The sequence below is a fragment of the Protopterus annectens genome, chromosome 7.part0 (assembly GCF_019279795.1).
Source record: "Protopterus annectens isolate FY-2018-M chromosome 7.part0, PAN1.0, whole genome shotgun sequence".
Classification (NCBI taxonomy): domain Eukaryota; kingdom Metazoa; phylum Chordata; order Ceratodontiformes; family Protopteridae; genus Protopterus; species Protopterus annectens.
The window spans coordinates 75,499,079-75,526,998 of NC_056739.1; the positions used below are offsets into that span (position 1 = coordinate 75,499,079).

Genomic DNA, 27,920 nt, shown 5'->3' on the forward strand with positions numbered 1-27,920 from the left:
ATATAAACATTTATGTAATCCATTTATGAATATATTGTAATTAAAAATGTATATATGTTTAAAAAATAAGTATATGTGTTTAAAAAATAATAGGCTTACATATACAAAAAATAAGTCATATAAAATGTGACTTGTATTTTAAAATGCTAGAGATAGATATATTTTCGTTAATACCAGGTTGCATACAAGCATCAAGTCCGAGTTGCCATAGGCATTCCATGTCCTCAAGCATAGTCTTCTCATCACCGCCTTTATGAATGTTGTGTGGAATTCTATCAATAATAAAAAATATAAATCTTTTAAAATTCAGACAACTAATACTGTGCATATATAAAGAACTGGTAGTTTTATGTTTCTTGATATCTCTAGCATGCTCAACTATGCGTTCTCTTAACTTTCTAATAGTTTTACCAACATAGAACGCCGGGCATGTAGAGCAAGTTGCTAAATATACCACCATCTTTGTGTTGCAATTACAGTATCCTGGGCACCCAAGAGTTTTACTGTAACCCTGTATAGCAACATATGGACCATCATTAATGTATTTACATGTATGACAAGTACCACATTTACTCATTTTTGATATTTTATATAAATTCTTGCCACTATTAGACTCGTACAAATCCTTCAGGTTTCTCCCTCTACTGTATGCAATCTTAGGCTGACTACCAACTATCTTAGATAACTCTGCGTTATAATTATATTTAGCAACTTGCTCTACATGCCCGGCATTCTATGTTGGTAAAACTATTAGGAAGTTAAGAGAACGCATAGTTGAGCATGCTAGAGATATCAAGAAACATAAAACTACCAGTTCTTTATATATGCACAGTATTAGTTGTCCGAATTTTAAAAGATTTATATTTTTTTATTATTGATAGAATTCCACACAACATTCATAAAGGCGGTGATGAGAAGACTATGCTTGAGGCCATGGAATGCCTATGGCAACTCAGACTTGATGCTTGTATGCAACCTGGTATTAACGAAAATATATCTATCTCTAGCATTTTAAAATACAAGTCACATTTTATATGACTTATTTTTTGTATATGTAAGCCTATTATTTTTTAAACACGTATACTTATTTTTTAAACATATATACATTTTTTAATTACAATATATTCATAAATGGATTACATAAATGTTTATATACATACAATATTTATTATTTGGTTTTAACCAAGTTTAGTTCTATATATTTATACATACATATATATATTTATTTATATTTAATACACATGTTATGAGAACATGTAGGTGTTTTAGAATTGTGCCAAGTCACTTTATGAGATACCTCTTTAATGCACAAATGCATTTATTTATGGTTTAATTCATCAATTATGTTATTAGTCAATTATGTATATAAAGAATGGCCTTGGTGATAATTTCTTGTACTCTGATGATGCCCTAATATTGGTGGGTGAAAGCGCTTAGTACTCGTTATTTTATTTAATTTTTTGATTCTGGAATAAAACGGTTGATGCAGCTCACTATGTGGTTTTTGTTATTTTACTAGTTATATTTTTTATATGTAAATAGACAATCTGTGCAGGCCTTCTAGCTAGCCTAAGCATTCATACAAACTCAAAATAAACAGACTTCACAGTCGGAAAATATCATATTTGCTTCTACTGAATGCACCATAATATCATGCAACAACTTATAAAACATCCAGAAAAAAATACTAACTAGCAAATACACTGCAACTAGAGTAAACATAACCAGCTTAAGAAACATAACTACACCAAATAGAACTGTTGCGCAGTTAACACGAAGAACATCAGATGCAAGGTGTTAAAGGACTATATGGCATGAAAATGAAAGAGCTGTCTATGTAATGCCACATAACAAACAGCAGTCACCTAGAACAGTGAAACTATTAAAACAGACCAAAAACAACAAAGAAAAACTGCAATCGGTAACACCACTGTAAGTGTTGTTACTGGTGACCTCAGCAGAAAAAAAGAAGCAATTAAAAATACAATTACTATAAGAATGCTGGAAAATGTAAAATCTTTGTTACAGAACAGGAGTAAATGGAATCCTTAAAATGGGATTATAGTCATATGCCCCTATTTTTTTTTACTTGGATCTAGACACACACAGACACACCCATCAGCCATTTGATACTGAGGGGGTCTATGGCCTTAAGTGACAACCCTTCTGATCATGCCTGTAACTACCACAGAGTTTAATGACCAACTGGTGTCATGTCACTCACTTCTGAGGGCAATGTAACTCCTTCAAAGCTTCCCTGTTCTCCCTTAAGGACAGGATTCCTGCTAGATCTCTGGTCTCCACTGGGAATATATAGAAAAAATGTACCTGAACAAGTAGCCCTCCCCTCAAGACAGAGCCACACTGCTAAGTCATATCACCTCCCTCACCCCCCCCCCCCCCCATGCCAGCTCCAGCAGTGCTTCAAGCTCGTATTCAAACTCTGGTAACCTGGGTCATAGGCAGGGTTTTTCCCTGTATGCCAGGAATCTCAAATTCCCATAAGGATTGCATAATGACTAGCATATTCAAGGGATGACCACAATCCCCAAAACAAAAAAGGTAGTTAATGCAGCTAGGAATGTAGTGCAGTACCTTCAACTTAACCTAGTTTGAGGACTGCTCGAGACCGCAGGGACATCAGTTCGAGACTTCTGCAAAGTGCTAAATGCAAGCACATATAAATTCTGAAGCAAACAAGCAGCTGAAAATCAGCTTAACTGACATGCACTTTCCAACATCACCACTAAAAACAGGCTTCAACTACTGAAACAGTACTTCATGAGGAGGGATAAAGCTCTGTCCTACATTAGACATGGAGAGAACACCCAACCCTTATGTCATATAGGGTAAAGACACTTCCACTATCACAAGGACTGCCATCACATCAGCAATACAAAGTTCAAAGCAACAATTTCAGTAGCACATAAAAGCAAATGAAATACAAGACATGATTCCCATGGAGTCCAAAGCAGAAGTACATCTGTATGTAGAAATGTACTGAGCAAACTTCAGAATAAACAACTGCCGCTAACACCACACTACAAATGCTCTATCTAAAGTGTGTGAATACTGAAGTGATCAAATAATTCAATAAAATGGTGAATCTGATCCCTGATATTTTCTCACAGCAATAACCACGTGATAACATGACAGCAGCTACAACATAGTCATGAAACTGGACTGTACACACTGCCCAGGATCATGACCCTGTCCATCATGGTGTCGTTGATACTTGGAACTATGTTGTCTAGATCTCAGTGTTCCTAGAAGGGTCACCACTAGCAAACTGACCTAAGAGTAAGGGCTGTATAAACAGCAATCCAAAATGTAATTCCCTCATCATTTTAAAGAATTTCCAGACGAGAGTTACAAATGCACCTGCTGAAATGACCAAGTTATCACAGGATATGATCATAGGAATTACAAAGCATGCACATCCTAAGACCATTTGCACCTTGCCCATACAATCCCTCATGAAGAATAACCACATACCTATGTGCAAGGATCATATCAAAATGATTTTCAGTTGTACAGGTTACGTATGAATTAAAACAGTACAATATATTCACAAATAAATATTCTGCATGCATGTGTCTGTGTACACTTGCGTGTGTAAACATATAACTACATATGCTGCAAGTGTGCGTGTGTGTATGGGTGCTGGTGATGCGGTTGAGTTGTCAGACAAATGAATGTTGTGTTATGGGGGGGGTGAAACGACAGTGTGCATGACTGTGTGGGGGGTATTAAGTGTCAAGTGATCATGTAATAAGTGAAGTTGGGCATGTGTGAATGATATACTTACAGCCATTAAACACTAAGCGTGTATGTTTGTGTGAGTTAATGCTGTGGTGGCAGAAATAGTTTTATTGCAGAAGCAGTGTTGTCGTGTACGGAAATATGCCTTTTACCTAATGGTTGTGCAACGATGAAATTGGTACAACTAAACCAAAACATTTATATTAGTATATGACACAGAGTAGATCCCAACCAATATCAAACTGCATTAAGATATTACACATGCATTAATTACACATACATTAATGAATTACTTAACTATTTCAAACTTTATATTTTATGTTCGTCTGTCACGAACGATCTTTAATTTTCTCCAAGTTCTGGGTCTTTTTTCCAGCCGTTGCTCTGGCTAATATTACACTTCTGCTATTTTCCTTCTTCCTTTCATATGTATTTCAGTGCACAGTTATATGTTATTTTCTTATTTAACTAGGATTTTGTAACCTTGTATTTTACTTGTTACTGTATTTACCTTGTTTAACTTACTGTCTTACTTTGTGTAACTTTTTTATTTATTTATATGTTGTAAATCATTATATATTATATATTATGTTTTACTTTTGGAGCTTTTCTCCCCGGGTTTCCACTGAAAAAGGGCTTTCTGCCCAGTCGGACATTAACTGTCAACAAATGTAAATAAATAAGGAACAGGTTTAGGGTGGCTTAAGCGAAGGTAATTTGCCCTTGCCAGCTGTTGTGCAATCTTTGAGCTGGTAGATATAATTAGCAGGGAATGTGAAGAGTGCAGGAGGGCTTGTACCCTGCAAAAATATAGTTTTAGTTTAGTTTGTTTTTCGATTGAATTGTGCAGGTTGTGGGTCGCATTGGGGTTGGGAGGGGTTTTGAGGTAATTTGTTTTGGTCTCATTTTCTATATTGCAGGGGCATGTACACTTTTTATATACATTATATATTCCAGTAAAAACTTTTTGCAACTTATTTTTTCAGCATCTCTGCATTCAGCGATGATCCTTTCCCTACGTAGTCAGACATAAACTGCTGGATCTGATCGACTTGCAGAAAGAACAAAATGCACTTAAAAGTGCATTTTCTTGCTTCAAATACGAGCTTTTCTGGACTCCACATGCAGTAATGACACATCCAGTGAAAACACTGCTAGCAAAACACAATTACAGCCAAGCAATGTAAATACAAGCAGAGTTAAATTTGAGCTGGCAGTTAATTCAAAGGATTAGAGAAACAAGTTTGAGATACGAGTTGCTTCCTTTAGTACAGCGTTTGATTCCCATGGCCTCCATTTGCTTAACTGTGTGATTCTGAGTAAGTTACTTAACCAGACAGTGCTCTGCGATACTTGGAAAATGGTCATATACACTAAGTATGGTGCCCTCTGTAGAGGTGGGTGTGGGTGTGCGTATATTTTTCTTACAGTTGTAAGGTGGGAGGTTAGCATAATGGTTAAGGTGTTACCTTACAGAGATGCAGGGTTTGATTCTCACAGGGGTAATTGGCTAGGCTTAAAATGATCCACAAGGGCAGTTAGCCTAGTACTAATGTATGAACCTATGAAGAGTACAAGTTGCAGTGCAAAAAACGCTGTGTGTGAAGGTCTTTTGGTGTGTGTGCAGTATTCTGCTATACTGCGTATGAAAGTACTCTGGTGAGTGTGTGATGTAATGCTCTGTGTTATATGGCTGGTCACTGTTTAGAGTGCATGTATGGTTTATTAGTTTGAAGTGTGTGTGTCTGTCTACGTGACAGGAGACAGAATGTGCATTGAGTAAGATGGGTTGAGTTCATTTAGTGTTTTTTCAGTTGCCTGTGGTGTTACAAGGGTGTAGTTAAGTAACTTGATATATATTACATATTAAAACAAAGAGTTAGAAGGTCACACTGAAAAACCAATCAGAAAAAAATAAATGAAAAATCCAGCCAAGCTAGAACTTCCAATGAGTGACCTCCCAAACCTCCTGTAACAGAGGCACATGAGATATATGCAAATTACCCTTATGAACATCAGGTGTTTTAGCTATATGGCGATTCTGATTGCCCATGACTTTTACATTTGAAGTCGTTTTAATGGACAATTGCAGCCAATAAAGCCAAACCCCACTAGCTATGGATATGCATATTTCGGCCTTGTTATGACCTCGTCAGCATAGCATAAGCACAGTGTTTGACTAAGCATAAGAAACACAGGGTTGTTTTACCCAGCTGATGTCCTCATTACATGGATATGCACATATAAACACATACTGTACACACACATACAGACACACAAAAGTCATGTACATATACACAGAGAAGCTCACAGACATGGAATGTGAATGGTTCCTGTTCAAGACTTCAATAGCTGAGAAGGCAGTAGCAGCAAGGAGCTGCTTGGGAAAGCTGGTTAGTATTTGGCATGGCAGTAATCCTAGGAACAAGTGATGACCACCAGCAGTGAGGGACACCATCAGTTTGCAGGGAGGCCTTCCATGTAATCTGAGCAGGAAGAACTGGGGGGAATCTCCTGAAATGCCCAACAGAACACAAAGGCTCAGCTGTGGCAGTCACAAACCGCATGTCCAGCTGTGGAAACATTTGGCAAAAAGCCACAGAAAATGATTTTCATATGTCCTCAAAATGATTATTGCAAATCATCTAGCAACTTGGTATGAGACAGTGATACATTAGGAAAGGATGAAAAACACTAACCTCAAATGGAGACTTGCAGGGAGGTACAAGGAATACTTCTGATGAATTTCTGAACTTTCTGGACCTGCTGTCTTTTGAGGAGACAGTTCCAAAAGCCACAGGTGGGACTTGTTTCATTTTCATAAATGAAATCACTACACCAGTTAACCAGTTCCATTGTGGTAAGGCTGCAGGAACAGGCAACATCCATTAGGAGGTGTCGAAGGTGCCATATATTATTGAGGATCATATTTAACATACCTTTTGCAGAAGCCAGTGATGGCACCTCTGGACTGGTAGACTGAGGTGGTCCCCACTTTCAAAAAGGGGGAAGGAAGGTTTGTTACAATTGTAGCGAGAGAGAAACCTCTGCAGCCTTCCTGGGACAGCCTGTCCGAACATGCAGGAAAGGGGACTGCCTGGCAGCAGAGGCCCTGATTAAGGAAGAATTCCAGCCTGGCTGTGGAACATTGCATCAACATGCTGTCCTTGTGTGGAATGCAAGGAGATTACCTCTGGACTATCAAACAAGGAGCCAGCTCCTATTTTCAAAAAAGGGAGACAAAGGTTCATAGGTTCATACTAGGCTATCTGCCCTAGGGCATTTATAAGCCTAGCCATATACTAGAGATGTCTTGGGAGTTTACCAGTATGGTCTACATGTCTTTCTGTGGAGGTGTGCTCCATTTATGAAGGGAACATGTACCTCGGCCTCCACAGGAAAAAATCTATGCCTCTGATTCAAGATGTGCAAAGCTGACTATGGGTCAAGTCTTCTCTTCATACATATACTAGAGATGTCTTGGGAGTTTACCAGTATGGTCTACATGCCTTTCTGTGGATGTGGAGAAGGCATATAACCATGCAATCCTGCAATGTCTTGTGGGAGGTGCTACAACAGTACAGGTCCTGCATCTGTTGCTACCTGCCCTTTTGGTCTGGCTATTTGTGAAGCCAAAGGTCTGTTCTCATTCATAGGATTAAGCTTGGTATAATACACTACCAAAAGAGTGGCTAGCCTCCTCTACAATTTGTGATTTTCATGGATAGGATATTAAGGCACAGCCAAGGTTTGAAGAGTCTCTAGTCTGACACTGTGACAGTAGCATCTCTGCTGAAGAAGACACTACTGATCCCCAGTGTACACTGCAGTGATTTGCCATTGTCACTGTGAAATGGCTGAGATGAAAATTAATGCTTTCAAATCAAAAGGTACTGGCTGTCTCTCAGATGGGTGGAGTGCTCTTGACATTGAACAGGAAGAGCTACATCAATAAGTAGAGTCCAAGTAACTTTGGGTCCTATTACTGAGTGGGGTCAAGAGAAAGATCAGTACAAGGGTTCACTAAGGTGCAGTGCACACTGGTGGTAAAGCAAGAGCTGAGCCATTGGACAAAGCAGTCAATTTATCTGTTGGCCTACCTCCCTATTCTCGTTGAAACACATGACCTTTGGCAAGTGACCAAATGATAAAATGGGGTATGAAGTTCTTCCACAGGCTCCTGTACTCCCTCTCCACAAGGCAGTGAGGAGTTGACAATGCAGGAGATGGTTGAGGTGGTTTAGGGTTCTAATGATACTCCCTTGGTGCTTGCCATGGGAGGTACACCAACTATGACCAACTGAAAATTTATGGGAAAGAACCAGAATACCTAGGGATGCCATAAAATAAACTGGGAATTGCTAATGGAGACAAGGAAATCAAGTCTGCACTTCTCAGTTTGCCATCAACATGACCCTAACCAGGACAAGCCGTGTGATAAATGGATGAACGGAGGGAGTAAAACAATATACTGCATATACCTACTATACAAGCAGATGTTACACAGCATGCAACCACAACATATTATCTAAGTTATCGGTCTTTTTTAATAATATACTGCATATACCTACTATACAAGCAGATGTTACACAGCATGCAACCACAACTTATCTAAGTTATCTGCCTTTTTTAATTGGGTAAGTGGTTGGTCCAAGGACCCTTTCAGCCATAAACCAGGTAATGAGGCAAGTACACACACACATATACTGCACATCCATATAGTACACAGAATATTTAACATAAAAAAAACACAGTTAAAGGATACATTGATATGGTAAACCAGAGGTACAAAACACAGAAATGTATCTGTGAAGAAGCATATCAGGACTCCTAATATACAAGTACTAAGCTAGGACTTCTGATTCTGTACAGTGCTACTTTTACATAAACATACTAATTTATACTTATGTACACTTTTGCTTCTATATAAAAACACTAACAGTAGAGTTGGGTATTACAAATCTAAAACTACAAATGACATTTACAATTTAAAGATGTGCTTATCTTAAATATTTTGTTTCAAATTCTGATAAAGACAGGACTCTTACGAAAGGATTATTTACGGTTTGTTGCAATCTGCACTTTACCTAGAAAGTGGATGCACACGTATTCCAGTTTTATATGATCCAAAAGCTTTCCACCAAGTAAAAAATGTGGATTCCTTTCTCAAATCTGAAGAGAGGTAGTGCCAGTAGGCTAGTGCTATTTTAATAAAGCTGTTACTGCAATGTGGAAAGGCTCTCTCTAGAGAAAAGCTACCATTATGTGTCCTATTATTATATGGAGAGGACTTGTAGCTCAAACGGCAAGAGGAAAACAGTGGCCAACATTCAGTAGCTTGGAGGTAAAGGTAGAGAGGAGTAGTTTGGTTCTAGATTTAACTGGTGGCCATTTTTCATTATAAAGGGTAATACAGTGATGTTCATTTATTGGAGTTAGTTTGATACACCCGCAGATATTGTTTTTTTTAGATGATGTGGATGCTGTTAATGGAAAAGTCAAAGTGTTATGACTGAAAAAGTTTATTCCAAATGGAGGATGGACACATTAATAGCACATAGTGGGACGGAGGGGTGAAATGCAAACGGGGAGGAGAATGTTAATACACACTGTAATTGAGGAGTGAAAAAACAAAAAAAATAGGGTTTTAAATGTTTGTTCATTCTGTTTTCAGTAACTAGTTCTTAATGGACTTTAGACAGAAATTAATTAGATTCCAGCATGAGGCCCAGGTATTAATACTGGGACACCTAGGGTACCTTTACTTCTGTAGGAACTGAAGCAGTCCTGCCCTCTCCTGCAGAAAAAAAAAAAAAAGAGGTGGTCTTCCCGGTCTCTATCAGGGAGATCACACTACCCAGTCTGCCCCATGTACACATGAACCCCTCCCACTCCCTTTCATTCCTGTTCCGCTCAGCCTAGCTTTTCCAGTGCTGGGACTGGTAATTGAACCCAGATCACCTGGGCAGCAGTAAAGGCTCCATCCTTATGTGCTAAAGAGCTAGGCTACAATTATTTACTTTAAAAAAAGGATTTCAGAAAACACTTACTTCAAAAATCATCATAAATGCTTTTTATGAATGTCTACATATCCTGTTTGCTTGAAACATTCTTTACTTGAAATATGCTGTTCCGAATGTTTCCAAGGATAACTTTTGCTCTCACTTGGAGTGCTTTCCTCTTCGGGTCCCATATGAAAATGGGCCTGGCCCAACACGTTTAACACAGTTAACAAAAACAAACAGGCAACCAAACTAACATACCTCCCCCACATGAACTCTAGAAACTTTATAACCAACATGCCCCCGCCTAATAAATGCTCATGATACATAGGATCACAACAGCTAGGCTTATAAAGGCCCTGGTGCTCACTAGCCTAGCACATACCTATGGATCCGACAACGAGAAGGAAGATGAAGTTATGTTCCAAGTATCTGTTGTGATTTAGTGGAGTATGGATATAGGTCTACAGACCTTGAGGGAGGTAGGGGTATTTTTGGAATAGAGAAAATAAAAAAAAAAATGTTTTCAATGCGGAGGGACTATTCCTGAGGTCAGTATATGGTTAAGCAGAGGTTTTGCTATGGATGGAGTGGCTATCCTGAGGAAGGCTGGGTGGATGACGTTCTGGTTAGGGTTTGTTTTTTCTCTCTCTCTCGTGTCTCATGTTGCTCTCTGCCTTGAAGATCATTGCCAGGAAGCAGAATGACTGGGAGCTCAACTGAGATACAGCAGTTGCTTGGGAGGAATAGGGGGGGAAGGTTAACTGCTCTACGGGGGCAAAGTTGTCAGGTATGAGAAAGACAGGAATTTTTTGTAGTCCTGGAAAGTGGAAATGCCCATGCTTGGGGTACATTAACTGGAATTATTTTTTATCAAAGTAAACAATTTAAGAACTTTTTTGAACAGTCTGTGTGGGGAAGCTATGTAAATTTGTTTAGGTGTGAGGTGCGCTAATTCAGCTTCTGTATTTTTCAGTTTCACTGGTCTGCCTAAGGAGGAGTTTGGTGAGATGATGAAAGGGATTCCTAGTGATCTTCCATTTATTCCACACATCATCTCTACCTTCTACAAGATTTTTTTTTTGAAATGCAGGAGTTATCGAGGTGCAAAACTGCCCTCTCAAGATGTAATGATAGGGCCTAAGACAGGTCTGTGCTTTGATATTTTAACCAGTCTAGACTGCTTAGGTCTCGCAATACCTGGGATTCTTTAATCTCTGAAAAAGATTCCTGGAGTGACAGTTTCAGGCTTCTTTTCTTGGGCTTTATACAAAAAGGCTGTTTGTAGGAGCAGACAGTTGCTGAGGGGACTAAGGAAGCAGATTACGCTTGCAACTAGCTATCCCTAACTTTTGTTGCTTGAATGACTTGGTCTACATGGAAGATGCAAATAGCCAATTAAGATTATTTAGGGAGAGAGGTTAACCTGCCTTTTTTTTTTTAACTTTTCGTTCATAAAGGTCAATGCTAAAAAAAAAAAAAAAATCTTTTATAATCAATTATGTTACCTTTGCTAGGAAATATGAGGATGTACACTTCCTAGCACGGGTTGCATTACTGTTTTTAAAATCAGCAAGTGTACACCAGGTACAGTCACCTAAAGCTTTTGACATTACCTTCCTATAACAGCATAAACATACAACATGGATACAATTCCTATAATTACAATGCATTATAATAGCAATCATTAATATTCATTTAATAGTAATTCTAATTCATACATTTACTCTTGGGGTGGGGGGGTCTCAGAGCAATTTGCATTCATGATAGCACCTCACTGGGCTTACAGCACTGAGCTAGGGAGGCCCTTCAGGGGTGGCTTCTGTGGAGAGCATTTCACTACCTGTATCCTGGTTGCTAAATGGTCTTGTCGTTCTCCTACTTTAGACACAACAGAAGAGTCTTCGTGGGTTCTGTTCAAGCAGCTTTATTATATACAAACATCACAGTAGACGTTTACTGATTTTAACTTAAGTAACTTGTATACAAACAAACTACTGCTATCATACATGCTTACTCTCTGGCTGCACTCTCAAAATGGCACGTGCCTGATATTTATATGTCCACACTCAGCCTTTGACATGCTTCTTAAAGCTACAGAACATACACTGATCTGGGTCCATGTCAGACGGAAGAAAGCTCAGTTAACTGACGACCACATCAATGAGACGACTTCGCCGACAGGACGAATCCCAGACAACGGTACATCAATGTATTACGGAATGGAATACAGTCCCGTTTCCGTAATACACAAGAAAACCATGCCCCCATATGGGGGGCTGCACACATACCCCTACTTAAATATACCAACTCAGAGATCCCACTACAGTGAGGGAATGGGACTAACTCCCAATCTGCACTACTCACTGCTGTTGGGGATTCGTTCTGTTGGCGAAGTCGTCTCGATGTGGTTGTCTGTTAACTGAGCTTTCGTCCATCTGACATGGACCTTCTGATCTACAGTCTGAACCAAACCTGATCAACAATCACACTCGCATGAAATGTCTATTAGCCCTTTTGGAGGCATAACATTGGACTGGTCATTTCCCCTCTGTAAACAACTTTGGTCATCACAGCCCTGCTTATGGACCTGCTCAGACCCACTATCCTGACAGAGCACATTCAGAAATTGTCAACAACAAAAGGTCAGGTGATTTGCAGTAATCAGTTCCATGGTACCATTTTGGTCATAAGTTGGTACTTTAAAAATCAAATGTCTAGCAAGTATTTACTCTTCGGCTGCTGAGTATGTCTCATCTGCTCTAATGATTTCTGTATTCATCATTTCCTACATCTAAATGATGTATTACAGGCCTAGTACATCAAACAATATGGTCCAGCTGCTAGTGGTCAGTTGCATAATCTCTGCCTGATATTTGCTGTCCAATGGTAAAACTTTTCAATGGCCTTTTATTCTTATGATAAAACTGCATGTTCCAAAATTGTCTATACATATCTGGCTTGACTAACTGAATAGACAACGCAGATTTCTTTTGAAATAATATGATAGATAGTGCTATTACCTGCATGCACGGGATGCTGGTAAGTAAAAAAAAGTACAGTCGTGTAAAATGAACTTACCATAACAGTAAATAAATTTCCACCACTGCAGTAGCCTTAGCTATACGGGTTATATCCTGACAAGGATACAACAGCTGGCCAGCTTCCAAAGCTTCACAGCATCTTCCATACGCCCAAACTGTCAAGCTGCTCGAGCTGAGCTGACTAAAAGACAAGTTTGACTGCAAAGGCTTTCACAGCTTTCTTGCAAGCACGGGGGGGGGGCAGAGCCGTGAAAGGACAAGGCTTAGGAACAACAAAAAATAAAATAAAATGTCCACACCCTGGCATAAAAAAAAAAAACACACCAAAAAAACAAGGGGGTGGGGTGGGCATGCAGGGAGGAAGCAGCTACTACGGCAGTGATCATTCCAACATGGCTAGTCTGCGAAGCGGGTACGACCTGGTTCCCCCTTGCTTGTTGATGTTGTCTACAATAACTTGAAGAGGTCCAGTGGAACAAAGATGGTTCAAAGAATCGATTGCCTTGATCAGGGGAAGCATTTTCTTGATATTTATGTACTTGTGTCTGGCCTTGCACTTTATCTCACCTGTAAATGCTCCCAAAGCATAGTATGAAGCATCTGTGGTGACGGACTGCTTTGGCACATGGAGGGAGAAGGGAAGACCTTAATTTATGGATATCTGCTGTCACCACAAAGTAATTTCTCCTCTAACAATCCCCAGTACTAGGATCTGAAAAAATAAAGGGTTCATAGATTAGTACTAGGCTAACTGCCCTTGTGGGCAGTTTTAAGCCTAGCCAATTACCCCATGTGAGAATCAAACCCTACACCTTGTGTTTATAAGGTAAACATCTTAACCATTATGCAAACCTCCACCCAGAGTGGCAAGGGCAGTGAGCCTAGTATTAATGTATGAACCTGAGGAGATTTCAGACACCACTACATCCTTCTCATGTCAAGTCTTGCCGGGGTATTGTGAGAATCACAGTTGCCATGACACCCAAAATCCTGAGTTATTCTCTCACAGTGACTGAAATCTGAGTGGAAAACCTTAGAAACAGATCCAAATAAATATCTATTTTTTTCCTGTGGAAGAAAAGCTCTTTGAATGAAGGTGTCTAGTTGACATCACAGGAACACAATCCTGTGAGAGGGAGTCAAGAAAGACTTTTGATGGACGATTTGAAAAAGGAAGGCTAAAACATTGTAGAGATTCCCCGATTCAGTCTGCCCCGTTCATCACACTTTTTGATCACCTCTGCATCAGAGGGGCTAAACACTAAATCTCTATCCAAGGAAGAATTTAAAATCTGTTTTTTTAACATCAACTGGAAGGTTCTGAGAATGCAGCCAAGCAAACCTCCTTAAAACTGTACCAGTGGCCATAACCCTGGAAGACATATCAGAGCCATATACACACTCTGCAAACAAGGAGTGGTGATATTTGCAATTAAAAAAACTAAAGTTATTTAAAGCAGATTTTTCTTCACAAGAAGAAACTGAAGATAAAATGTTCCTCATACTTTTACAATATGTCAGAACAAACACATCAGCCTGACTATTTAAAATTCTGAAATTTAAAGCTGCAGAAGTATACACATTTCCCCATACCCATCAATAATGTTCCCATCCTTACTTGATAGAAGAGGATTGGAATTAAGTGCTTAGCAGCAAAGGAGTCAACTAAAGCTATAGCTGCTGGGTCAGATTTGTGAATAGTGTTTACAAATTTAAAAGACTGAGGAACTTTATACATTTAGGGACAGCTGGTTGACTTATCAGAAAAAATTTTAAGCAGTATGACACATCCTCTAAAGCAGACAGGACAGAAGGAAAGGGTGTAGGTTCTGAAAATCCTTCTGTAACAACTCATAGTATATTTTTTGAGGGACTGAGAAACTTCAGTGTTCTCTCACAGAAAACACTAGGACATTCTAGCAAGTGTCAGAGAAAAAAAACAGGGAGAATCAGAAAGTGAGCTGTTCTCTGAATCTGAATCAGAAATCAGAGGACAAACCCCAGAACCTATCCCTAATCTTGGATCTCTTTCAGGAAAGTAGTCCTCACTCTTTTACCAAAAACTACTCTAAAAGATGGATCAACAGCCTGCATCAAACCCTGAGCCAGTATCAGTAAACTACTGTCCAAAGAAATTTGACAATAAGTAGTTGCATGCTTAGTTTTCTTTTTGTCAGGGAAAAAAGGGGCTGGCCGTGTTACTAATGGCAGCTGCTGCTTTCCCAGGGATGGGCACAGCATTCTGACACAACAGGGAAACCTTCCCGGTTCCCTCTCTCTCAGGACTGACAAGAGTGGTTCTTCCTTGCCCACTGAGGGGATCCCAACAGCCAAGGAGGACATGGCTAGCCCCTTTGTCCACAGTGGCTCTAGGTGCTGCATCAGAGGGATCCAGAGTACAAGATGAGTGGTCTGAGACACAATAAATGGCCACAGCAGAGTCACCCACCTGTGGCTGAGGCAAACTGATATCCTGCTGTGGTGGCAAAGACTGTTTGCTTAAACTTTCTTTTTTTACGGCTGGAAGAAGGGCCAACAGTGGGACTAAGTCTGTTCCATGGTCAAGACAAAAGTGTTGCCTCTATCCTGGGGAAAACAAACAATGCCAGTAAAACTACCAAGTTGCTTTTTTTTCTCTCAGAAAAAACATACTAAGAAGCACTTTCAAACACCATGACAGCCCCACAACCTTAAAATAAACAATTTTTAAACAGAAAAAGTTCGGTCAGTTTAAAAGTAATGTTCTCTAACTTATAAAATAAATTCTCCATTTAAAAGTACATTACAGTCCTGAGACAATCCATTAAAACACAACATTCTTACCTTTTAAATAATTTTCCTGAAAAGCAACATAATAAAACATTAGTTAAAAAAAAAAAAAAAAAAGAAAATGGAAGGATTTTTTCCTCAAGGAGAACTTATCTGCTAGCCAAGTAAAGCACAAGGAGATTGTCGATCCTTAAATGCCTCAGAGGAGTGGACTCATCGGCAGTAGTACACTCTGAAAGGCTTTGCACTCAAACAGCTCAGCTGCGTGACAGTTTGTGTACATGGAAGGTACGCAGAAGTGCTGGAAGCTGGTCAGCTGTTATATCCCTGGCAGGATATAACCCACAAAAAAAGAAGTTATATACTCACCATAACATGTTCCATGAGAGTTGTTCATCTCACCTTCATTCTCACTGATGGGTTTGGAGCCGATCCTCGGCTCCGACTCGGCCAGATACAAAAGCTCGAGGTCTTCAAACAGCTCGTGGCCTACTCCCTACCCCATGATGCAATAGTGCTTCCCTCAGATCTTGTTTGCAGCCAGTCATACTGATAACTAAAGTACACAGGAACTGAAATAAGGATACCATAGATAAGGACAAAGTATCACTAAGAGAGTTTGTGAATTTCCTGGCCATCAAGACATTAAAGGTAGGGATTGGTGGATGGGACGCAAGAATGAAGGCAATATGAACTCACATGGAACATTATGGTGAGTACATAACGTCTTTATGCGAAGCTATTCTCTCTCACCTTTATTCTCACTGATGGGTTAGCGTCCCAAGCACCATTTTCTTGGCTGGCTCATGGAAGTATATTCCTCAGAACTATGGAACCAAAGGAGACTCTGTCCCTGGAGGTCCTATCCACTTTGTAATGAGTGATAAAGGTATGAGGTGAGGACCACGTGACTGCTGCACAAATGGTACCTATAGGCAGCCTTGCTAGAAAGGCTGAAGATGTGGAAACTGCCCTGGATGAGTGAGAGCCTTACCTTTAAGATTTAGTGCCATGTCAGTTGAGCTGTATATGAAGGAAATGCAATCTGACAACCATTTCGACAAAGTGTTTTTTACCACTGGAGTACCCTTCTTTGAATCTGAAAAGGAGACAAAAAGTTGATCCAACTTTCTTAAGTCCACAGTCCTGTCTAAACATAAGCGAAGTTGTCTATGGACATCAAGTTTGTGCAACATGTTCCATTTTGTTAGTATACGTGGGGAAAAAACACAGGTAATTTCTATAGTCTGGTTAAGATTAATTTCAGAACAAATCTTAGGTAGGAATGAAGGATTTGTTCTCAGCATGACTATGTCGTTCTAATAGGTGGTCTCAAGTGAATAGTACCTTTAAGGAAGGCTTTTGACAGTCTGTGTGAAATGATGGGAGTCTCTTGATCGCCAATATGACAGTTAGAAATTGCTGCCAATTGAACCCTAAGGGTTGCTGCAGCTGCTCCTTCATTAGTTTAGTCAGAAACTCTAAAATGGATGAAATCGATGCCATATATAGGTCAACACTGTTTTGTGACACCCATACGGAAAATCTTTTCCACTTACTAAGGTATAGTTTTAGTAGAAGATTTATGAGAAGAGATTAGGATGTTCTGTGCTGCAGATGACAGATTGTGGAACCTGGCTATTCATGGAACTGGAGTAGCCGAGCTGTCAACTTTAGGGTATGAAGTGCAGGATGAAGAGCCCCTGATGAATGCATCAGAAGGTCTGGAACTGGGTCCAGAATCCATGGTTCTTCCAGTAGATGAGGCTGAAGAAAGGGGAACCAAATTTGACGTGGCCAGTAAGGGGCTATTAGAATAATGTTCCTTCCCAGAGTGCTGGCTTTCTGTAGGAATTTGGGTATCAGAGGAAATGGGGGAAAGGCATAAAGAAGTCCCGGAGGCCAACTGTGTACAAGTGCATCCCTTGGGGTATCCCCTGTGTTGAGGATCAGGGCAAAGTAGTTGCTGCATTTGGTGTTGGTGGGGGTTGCAAAAAGGTCGCAGCAAGGCTGGCCCTATCTGTGGAATATCCTTTCCACTGCTACTTCTTTCAGGGACCACTCGTGAGGCAACAGAATTGCTCTGCTCAACTTGTCCGCTATCACATTGGACCTTCCCGGGATGTGCATTGCCATCAGAAAGTGCTGGGTGAATATTGCCCACTGCCATACTCTCAGGGCCTTTCAACATAAGGGGTATGATCTGGTTCCTCCTTGTTTATGTACCAGACCACTGACATGTTGTCCGTCTGTATTGCAACAGTCCCCAGAGAGAGAAAGTTTTGAAAGTTCTGCAACACTAGAAGTACCTCTCTCATCTCTAGGACACTGATATGCAGATGAGCCTCATGATTTTCCCATGTGCCTTGGGCTGTCCTTCCCTGAAAATGCCCCCCCCCCCCACCCTATCAGGGAGGCATCCGTGGTCATAGTGGCAACAGGGGATGGTAGAACAAAGGGACGTCCTATTGTCACTTGAGGGGAGGTCAGCCACCAAAGAAGATCCTTCTTGCAAGATTTTATTATAATGTGATGAGACATTCGAAGTTCCTGAAAGGACTACTATGTGAATACGAGCCATTGTGAATACGAGCCATTGGAGTATCCGCATATGCATTCAGCCTAATGGAATGGCAATGATGGCTGCCGCCATGGTCCCTAGTAATTTGAGCACTACTAAAGCTGGGGCTCTCTGGGGATGAGGTCTAGAACTTGTCGAAGGCTCACCACTCTTTCCATTGGAAGTTTTATGGTCATGGAAACTGTGTCGAGATCTGCTCCTATAAAAATGTTATGTCTGAATGGCTGTAAAGCAGATTTGTCCCAGTTTACAGTAATCCTCAATCAACTGCAAACATCTAAGGTTATATCCCTTGCTTGTATGAGTTGATGCTTGGTGGTGGCGGTGAGGAGCCAGTCGTCTAAATATGGAAACACTTGGAATCCTAAGCGCCTCAGGTGAGCCATGACTACTGCCATGCATTTGGTGAACACTCTGGGGGCTGTAGTGAGACCAAAGGGCAGAGCTCGAAACTGAAAAAGTGACTAGCTCCCAGCCAAAAGCGCAGATGATCCTTGGATGGTCTGGTCATCTTTACATGGTAGTATGCATCCTGGAGATCTAATGAGCACATCCAAATGTCTTTCCCTAGAAAGAGAAGTATAGACTGTAGTGTGACCATCCAAAACTGTTTTTTTTTCGACAGATTTGTTCAATCTGCTGAGATCCAAAATGGGTCTCCAGTCCCTTGTTTTCTTTGGAACTAAAAAGAACCTTGAGTGAGTTCCGGATCCTTGCTGGTCTGCTGGGACTGGTTGGATGACTTTTTCTAGCAACCTTGCAATCTCTATGGTTGCCCATTTCCTGTGACTGGGTGGGACGTCTGGGATTTTTTTCATAAGGGGTGGAGGGGTAGTAAAGGGAATGTTGTATCCCCTGGATATTATGCTTTGTATCCAATGATCTTTTGTGATTTTTAGCCAGGTGTCTGGGTACAAAGATAAGTGTCCCCAGACTACCTCCAGAGATGGACAAATGGGCCTCTTTTCAGGGGTGCTGGTAGAGCTTTCCAAAGAACTGATCTTGGTCACCCTGGTTTTACGGGCCCCCTCTGCCATGTGGACGGCGTCTTCCATTACTGCCCCCTCCTCTGCCTCTGGAGGAGGTTTCACATCATGTGTCAAAGAAAGCTTCTTGGATTTTACAGAACCACATTTTCCAACTTTTTCAACCTTTAGTTTTAAGGTCTGGCAGGGGTGAAAAAATGGACTCTTACGGCAGACAGAGTCTTTCCATCTTGCTCACACCTGGTAAGAGTTTCCTTCACTTTCGGTCCAAAAAGTGATGAACCATCAAAGGGGGTGTTCACAAAGGACGACTTGTAGGGCTCCGCAAAGGAACATAAGTGCATTCAGGACCATCTCCCAAGAGAAATTCCTGTACCCGCTGCCCTACTCGTTCCATCAGCTGCATATGAAATCAGACGCATGGAAGAGTTTATAAGGGAATTTAGGGTAGCAAGCTGGGAGGTTACCTTGTCTGAGACTCCTGCAGCTACCGCACCCATAAGAGTATCACCCAACTCCTTAAGAAGACCTCTGTGCAGTCTAGTAAAATGTGTAAGGTAGCAATGGGATCGAAGAGTAAAGACCGCTGAACTAAACATGCACTTTCCATGATCCTAGAATCCTTATTAAGAGGATGAACAGATGTGGAGGTCTCGGATAACTCCTTTTGGGTGGCCGCCACTGCCCCCACCATAGGCATCAACGGGTACTCCTTTGGTAAGGAAAGCCTTGCGCTGGGGTGAGGTTATAAATTTGTTAGACCCTGTGGGACTGGTTCCATGGAATCCAGGGACTCCCACGCCTTTCGAGAGAGGTGGTCTATCAACTCATCAAAAGGCAGAGTCACCCAAGAGGTGAAGGGTTTGAGACCCAAAAGCCTTCAGGAGTACTGACTTATCAGTAGGATTAGGGGACTTCCAGCCACCCCTCTGTTTCAGTATTTCTAAGATACCACCAAAAGAGATATCTTCAGAGGGGGGCCATGGGGACCCTTCTAACTCATCTAAGTCAGTATCTGACGTGATGGATTCCGTTGGGGAATCCAGATGCTTCCTCTTACAAATCCTCTTCCTGGAAACCTCCTCAGTGGGAGATTCCGGGGAGGTCCCAGAAGAGCAGGGCTCGCCCGATAGGGGGACCTGAGACTCAGGGTCTCTACCCTTTTGATGGATCAGTGAAGCAGAGGCAGACACAGGAGCTTTAGGGGAGGAGATTGCTGGTACCAATGATGTGGGTGTCCGAGAGGAAAACTCTCTCCTCACAGCATCGAAGGCCCCCCAGCTCCAATCCGAAGAGATGCCTGGATCCGTAGAAGCAGGCAGTCTCCGCGGCACGAAAGCAGTGGGCCCCGAGCCCAAGGTAAGTGCCGAACTCACCCGAGCAGAGGCCCCAAGAGGAAGAGTCGGCACCGAAAGATCGGTATGACTATCCTCGCCGGACCTGACCAGCGAGGGTCGGCTCCTAGACTCTAAGGTAGGTACCGAAGTCGTCAGAGTAGTTGGAACCGAAAGCTCCAGGGGTGTCTGTTCCGGCGGTTCCACAATCAGCGGTTCCAAATACTCTGGCTCCGAAACTTCGGGTTGAATCAGAGGAACAGAAGAAATGGGCTAGGTCTTGGTCGGTTCCAAAGGCCCAAGGGTCGATCCAGACAATTATGGCTAGTGCCTGTGACTGCAAAAGCCTCAGCACCACTTCATCCACATCCTTATCCGACAGTCTTGAGGACTGGGAAGCTACAGAAGAGGCCTCGGCCTGTAAAATTGGAGACCTTAGAGAAGGAGATACCAGTGCCAATATAGGGGACCAGATCCTACTCACAGCCACTACCTCTGGTTCCGTAGGATTTGGAGCTGAGGTGGTAGTCCAGCTAGATTTGGATATCGATGAGCCGTTTTTCAGCTCCGACTCAGAGGACGAGCTGGAAGATGAAGTTTTTGATGACTTAGCAGGTTTGTCCTTATCCAAGGCTTCCTGAAAAGAGGATTTTAGTAAACCTCTTGCAATTAATTTACTCCTGCGTTTGTGGAGAACGCGAGAACTAAATGAGTGACAGATGGCACAATTTTCTTGAAGGTGAAACTCACCTAGGCAATAAACACAGTCTGTGTGCCCATCTGTGATGGACATCTTTTGTCCACATTTGGGACATTTCTTGAAACCTGATTTAGCCTTATCTTGAGAATATATATATAAAAGTGTAGGGCTCTGACTATACAGTATGTAGCACAACAACACACACTATGTAACTATAAAGGCACACAATATCAACACACAATTGCATATATATAAATAATCATAATAATAATAATAATAGCCCCAATAAAAAACAGGGCTCCAACTCTGAACTACAAGAAAAGTACAGTTTTGTACCTACCATAAATGTAGATGTTAGTGTGTTCACCTTGCTGCAGTCATCACACTTGGGTTATCCTGCTGTCAGGCGGTCCCACAGTCGGCCTGAGTTCCAAAGTCTTCAGGCACAAGCAAATACACCACAGAGGTTGTATAGGATAGAGTGGTATAGATAAGTTCAGCTAGTTCAGAGGGGATGGAGGGAGGGTAACCTGGACTGTAGCAGGGTGAACACTCGAACATCTACATTTATGGTAGGTACAAAACTGTTCTATGTTCATCGTGTTACCCTGCTGCAGTCATCACACTTGGGTTGAATCCCAAAGCTAAGGATGGGTGGTGGAGTTAAACAGGGTTAGAAGAAGCTAGTAGGCCCTGCAAAACTGCAGTGGCAAAACCAGCTCTAGTCTTAGAATATAGAGGTAAGTGATAGTGTTTGGTGAAGGTGTGCACTGAACTCCAAGTTGCAGCTTCCAGAATATCCTTGGTTGGCACTCCCCTGAGAAAGGCTGCTGATGTAGCTGTAGCCCTGGTGGAGTGGGACCTAATGTTAGCAGGTACCCGTTTCCCATGGTGCGTGTAGCAGAAACGTATGCAATGCCCTATCCATTTAGAAATGGTTTGTTTTGAAATAGCTTTTCCTTGTGATCCTGCAGCATAGGCTACAAAGAGCTGGTCAGATTTTCTGAAAGCCTTAGTTTTATCCAACTAGTAACGTAATTGCCTGTGAATGTCCAAAGAGTGCAGGAGTCTTTCTCCTTTGTTCTGGGGATTTGGGAAAAAGGTGGGCAAATGAATGGTTTGGTTTAGGGCCACACTGGATACCACCTTTGGCATAAAGGAAGGGTTAGTTCGTAGAGAGACTCTGTCTTGATGAAAAATGGGGAAAGGCTCTGCTGCCATTAGTGCCTGTAGCTCTGAGACTCTTCTAGCTGAGGTTATTGCTAGTAGCATGGCAGTTTTCCATGAAAGAAATTTTAAATCAGCTGAAAAAGCTGGTTCAAAGGTCGGCAGTGTAAGCTTTTCCAGAACAAAGTTGAGATCCCAAGTAGGTGTTGGTGCTCTCCTGGGTGGTCTTATATTATTAGCCCCTCTGAGGTACTGTCTTAGGAGTGGATGTGAGAATAAAGGAGGATCCGTGTTGTAATGAGCTGAAATTGCTGAGGCGTGGATCTTAACAGATGAAAAGGAAAGTCCTTTGTGCAACATCTCAGTTAAATATTGTAGAATCTGAGGAATGTTTGGATCAAGGGGATTTTGGCCTTTAGCCTGGTACCAGGCGCAAAATCTTTTCCATTTGTCTGAATAGGTTTTCCTGGTGCTGGGCCTCCTGGCCTCCAGAATGACATCCGTAACAGCTATGGACAGAGATGTTGGCTGGTTGTTTAGGTAATTTGTCATGCAGCCAGGTTTAAAGTCTTGAGCTGGCTGTGTAGAATCTGATTGTCTCGCAGGGAGAGCAGGTGAGGAATTTGTGGTAAAATCCATGGTGGGTCGTGGGCCATGTTCCTTAGAATTGGATACCAATGCTGGCGTGGCCAGTCTGGTGCAATGAGTATCATTTGTGGCCTCTCTAATCTGACTTTCAGCAGTACCTTTGCTAGAAGAGGCAGTGGAGGAAAGGCATACACTGTTAATGTTTTCCAACTGAATGAGAGGGCGTCCACTTTCCAAGCTTGTGGATGGAATGTCCTTGTGCAAAATTTTGGAAGTTGGTAGTTTTGGGGGCTGGCAAACAGATCTATGTCTGGGCGTCCCCATTTTTGAGCTATCATTGCAAATACTTGTGGATCTAGTTTCCACTCGTGAGGATCCATGATGTTTCTGCTTAGGTCGTTGGCCAATGTGTTTTTCTTTCCTGGCAGGAATTGTGCTTGTAATTGAACCTGGTAAGACAGTGCCGTGTCCCACAAGGTCATTGCTTGCCTGCATAGAGGGTAGGAATGTGTGCCCCCTTGCTTGTTTATTTACCACATTACTGTGGTATTGTCTGTCTTTATTATTAGTTGTCCTGGGTGTAAGAGGTCCTTGAAAGCTGTTGGGGCATTCTATACTGCTAGCATTTCTTTTTGATTGATATGCAGATGCCTTTGATCTGTAGTCCATTTGCCCTGAATGCACTGTCCTGCCATGTGTGCTCCCCAGGCATAGTCCGATGCATCTGTTGTCATAGTTTGCCTGGCTGTGGGTAAGGTGAAAGGCTGACCCTTGTTGAGGTGACATGCCTGTGCCCACCATAGAAACTCCTGTTGAAGGCAGGGAATGAGTGGTATCATTGTTTCCAAGCTGTGGCTGTGCTGAGTACGTACGCTTTTCAGGTACCATTGTAATTTCCTCATATGCAGTTTTGCAAATGGTATTAATAGTATGCAAGATGCCATGAATCCCAAGGCCTGCAGAATTTTTCTTGCAGGGAGTTGGGTCTTTGTTGCCATTATTTTGAAATATTGAGTCAGCCGTCGTTGCTTGTCTGGCGTGAGATAAGCCATCTGGGCAGGTGTATTCAAGCTGGCACCCAGGAATATTATGTTTTGTGAGGGCACTAGTTTTGATTTCTTTTCGTTTACTGTGTACCCTAGGCAACTTAGAAGGTGTTTAACAAATGCCAGATGCAATGTCCTTGCTTTCTGCTTGAATAAGGCAGTCGTCCGAGTATGGGTATATTTGAATTCCTAAGAACAAACAAGCACTGATTTGCAACCAAAGAGAAGGTATTCCACTAAATTTATTGTCGAACAAACACTGCTCAAGTAAAACAAATAAAAAAACATAAGTGTAAAGCGCTTTTCGTCCGGATGGGTTTTTGTCTGAAGAAGTCCGGATATCATCCGGACGAAAAGCGCTTTACACTTTTATGGTTTGTTTTACTTGAGCAGTGTTTGTTCGACAATAAATTCAGTGGAATACCTTCTCTTTGGTTGCAAATCAGTGCTTGTTTGTTCTTAGTTGTTGGAGGTTCGTTTATTGGTGGATATTTTAATTCCTCTTTGTCTGCAGTATGCAATTACTGGTGCCAGGCATTTTGTGAAGAATGCAATGAAGCGGAGGTATCTTCTACAATTTTGTCTGATAGGGACATGCAGGCATGCCTCCTTGAGGTCCAACGTTACTAGCCAAGCATTCTTGCCCAGCATGGGAAGAAGCTGCTGTAGTGTTAACATCTTGAATTTTGATACTTGCAGATAGGTGTTCAGAATTGAAAGATCCAGAATGGGTCTCCATGCTTTGTCTTTTCTTGGTGCTAGAAAAAGAGTCTGGAGTAAAATCCTTGTCCTTGCTCCTGTGTAGGTACCTGTTGACATGCAGGCATGCCTCCTTGAGGTCCAACGTTACTAGCCAAGTATTCTTGCCCACCATGGGAAGAAGCTGCTGTAGTGTTAACATCTTGAATTTTGATGCTTGCAGATAGGTGTTCAGAATTGAAAGATCCAGAATGGGTCTCCATGCTTTGTCTTTTCTTGGTACTAGAAAAAGAGTCTTGAGTAAAATCCTTGTCCTTGCTCCTGTGTAGGTAACATGTTGAATGGCTCTCATGTCCATTAACCTGTTGAATGGCTCTCATGTCCATGAGAGCTGTAATTTGTTTTTGTGCCTCTGCCCATTGATTTGGTGGCAGGTTTGGCATTCCTTTTATCCTTGGCAAGGTATGAAAGTGGAATCTGTATCCTTGTGAGACCATGTTTAGGACCCATTTGTCTTCTGTGATTATGTGCCAGTTGTCTGCAAAAAATGCTAATTTTCCTCCCAAGGGAGCTGCCAGGAGAGATTTGCTTGGTAGTTTGAGGATTGAGTCATTGTGTTTGTCTTCTGCTAGTTTGGAGACAGTCTTCTCCTTTCGGGGTAGCAGTACCCCACTGCCGAGGTTTGTAAGGGCCTTGTGACTGACCTCTGCCCCTTGGGTCTCTGTATTTGCCCCTCTGTGATCTGTCAGAAGCTGGAAAGGACCAGTTTTTTGTTGGCCAATTTCTGCTGAAACAAGGGGGTTGTACCTGTACAAAATCCTTGACCGTCTGCATAGACTTTGCCTTATCCTCCATTTACTTTAAAACCTCTTCTGCTTTGACACCAAATAATGCATCTTGCTGTAAAGGTGCATCCAATAATTTTGCTTTAACATTATCAGGTAGGGTTTGTTCTTTTAACCAAGCATGTCTACGTATGACAGACCCAGTAACAGCTGCTCTACAGGAAGCTTCCAATGACTCAAATCCACATTGTAAAGTATGTTTGCCCACCTGTTCAGCTGCATGCAACAGATCCTGCATTTCCTTGAATTCAGACTGTTCAGTATGTGTGCTCATTTTTTGTTTTAATTGAGACATTATGAATTGCTGATATTTCAGCATGTGAAACTGACAATTTAATGCTCTCATAGCCAGAGTTGCCAAGGTGTATATTTTCTTTCCCCATCTATCTAGGGCTCTGGAATCCCTTTCAGAGGGCACAGGATTTTTAGCCATAGAAGCTTTAGCCCCCTTGGGACCCTGGGAAATTGTTTCTGGGTCAGCCACAGGGCTTCTATAAAGGAATTTGTGAGAGTCAGGTACTCTGTAGTATCTGTCTGGTTTGGCTGGAGCAGGAGGTAGAGTCTCTGGATTTAGACTAGACTCCAAGTAAACATCATCCACAATATCTAAAACTGGAGGGATAGCAAGTGGTCTGTGCTGGGGTAGTAAAAGGAACTCTCGGAGTCTTTTCTTAGAATCAGAGTAGTCCTGGCCTTCCCAGTGGAAATGTTCCCTCATGGTATGTAAAGTTTCCCCAAAGGAGTAGTCTTCAGGGGAGATGCTGAGGGAATAGAGTCTTCAGCATCAGAATCTTCATAAGGGGGAAAAGTGTAATCCTGTTCCTCAGAAGAATCTGAGGAAATTGAAACCTGGTCAGAGGAAGCATAATCCTCCTCTTGTCTTGGTCTTTTATCTGGAGGGACCCTGATTAGGGTAATAAAATCTTCAGCCATCTTAAGCATCTGTTTCTTAGGCATGGGACCTTGAACTGTAGACTGATGTACAGTCTTTTTTGGTTTTAAAGGAGTTTTAAGCTTAGCATAAGATTTAATGGTGAGTGTCGTTGGTCTGAAGACACCTTCTACAACTGAAGGTATTTCTACTGCACCGGGGTCTCCTTCTGCTCCCGTGTCGGAAGGGCCTAAAGAAGATGGCTGCGTCGGCCTAGTAGACTCCGCAGCTGTCTGGGGTTCCAATTCTGCGGTCGACAGGGGCTGCGTAGGCGCCTCACTGAAAGCCGGCGACAGGCCCAACAGAGGCCTCGGAGTCTGGCTTGTTCCTAGGCTGCCTGTCCTTATCCTTGCGTTTTTTATGCATGCCGGTCGTCGGCTGCTCCAACGCCATGATATAATTAATTTCCTACCAAAGTAATGTCGTGCAAAGTCAAAACGGCGTTTGATAGTTTGTTTATTAAACCTAGCACAAAACCGACAACCTGTGACATTGTGGTCTGGGCCTAGGCAAGGAATACAGTAAGAATGGAAGTCCTTATGAGGTATTTGCTTCCCACAAGAAATGCAATTGTTAACTTTTTCCTGACATCGGACTGAGGCAAGAAAAAAGGTTCCCCAACGAGGTACTTAGCTTTATTGAAGACTTCGGACTGAAATTCGAATCGAAAATCTCAGGTGTCGGCCGACCGGCACTTGCGAACTGCTTCTGCTTCAGGCACCGCGCGGCAAGAAAGACTGAAGAAAATGGCGTTGGATGCCTCTTATATACCCCTGGCGCACTGACGTCAGGGAAGAAGCGACAGCAACCGACGCCGGACCAAGACTTTGGAACTCAGGCCGACTGCGGGACCACCTGACGGCAGGATAACCCAAGTGTGATGACTGCAGCAGGGTAACTCGAACATCTATGGTACACTACCTATGAGAAGCACACAATGCTACATTCAAAGATATCTAATCCAACCCTAAAAACAGGGCTGAATTAAACTTACAAATTCAAGTCTAATAGTAGAAAAAAAACAAACTACTATTGTCCTAATAAAAATGTGTTTGCTACTCTAAAGCAGGCAGAAAAAAAGGGGTAGGGAGGAAAGTTTCTTTAAACTAAGCAACCTCTAAGAGTTGTTATAAGTAGGTTTAGAAGAGAAGCGGCCACAAATACAGAGAAAAAGCACTCTAATTGTAAGTATGACTAGCAAACACCAAAAAGGGTACATAAAAATCCTAAGTTTTATACTATCAGTACTAAGCAAGAATTGTAGAAAAACACAAAAGATATTTTGACAAAACTGGCCAGAGCTGTCGAGGGAACTCACAACCTGTTGCAGCGGCAAATGAGTTCTGAGGGAAGCACTACTGCATCATGGGATAGGGAGTAGGCCACGAGCTGTTTGAAGACCTCGAGCTTTTGTATCTGGCAGAGTTGGAGCTGAAGATCAGCTCCGAACCCATCAGTGAGAATGA

The 27,920-nt window shown here is 41.9% G+C and overlaps 1 protein-coding gene across 2 annotated transcripts in view; it reads right to left on the reverse strand.

Annotated features, from left to right (window-relative positions):
- The window catches only part of OARD1 (O-acyl-ADP-ribose deacylase 1), a 360,480-nt gene that overhangs the window by 310,406 nt on the left and 22,154 nt on the right, over window positions 1-27,920 (reverse strand). The window lies entirely within an intron of this gene.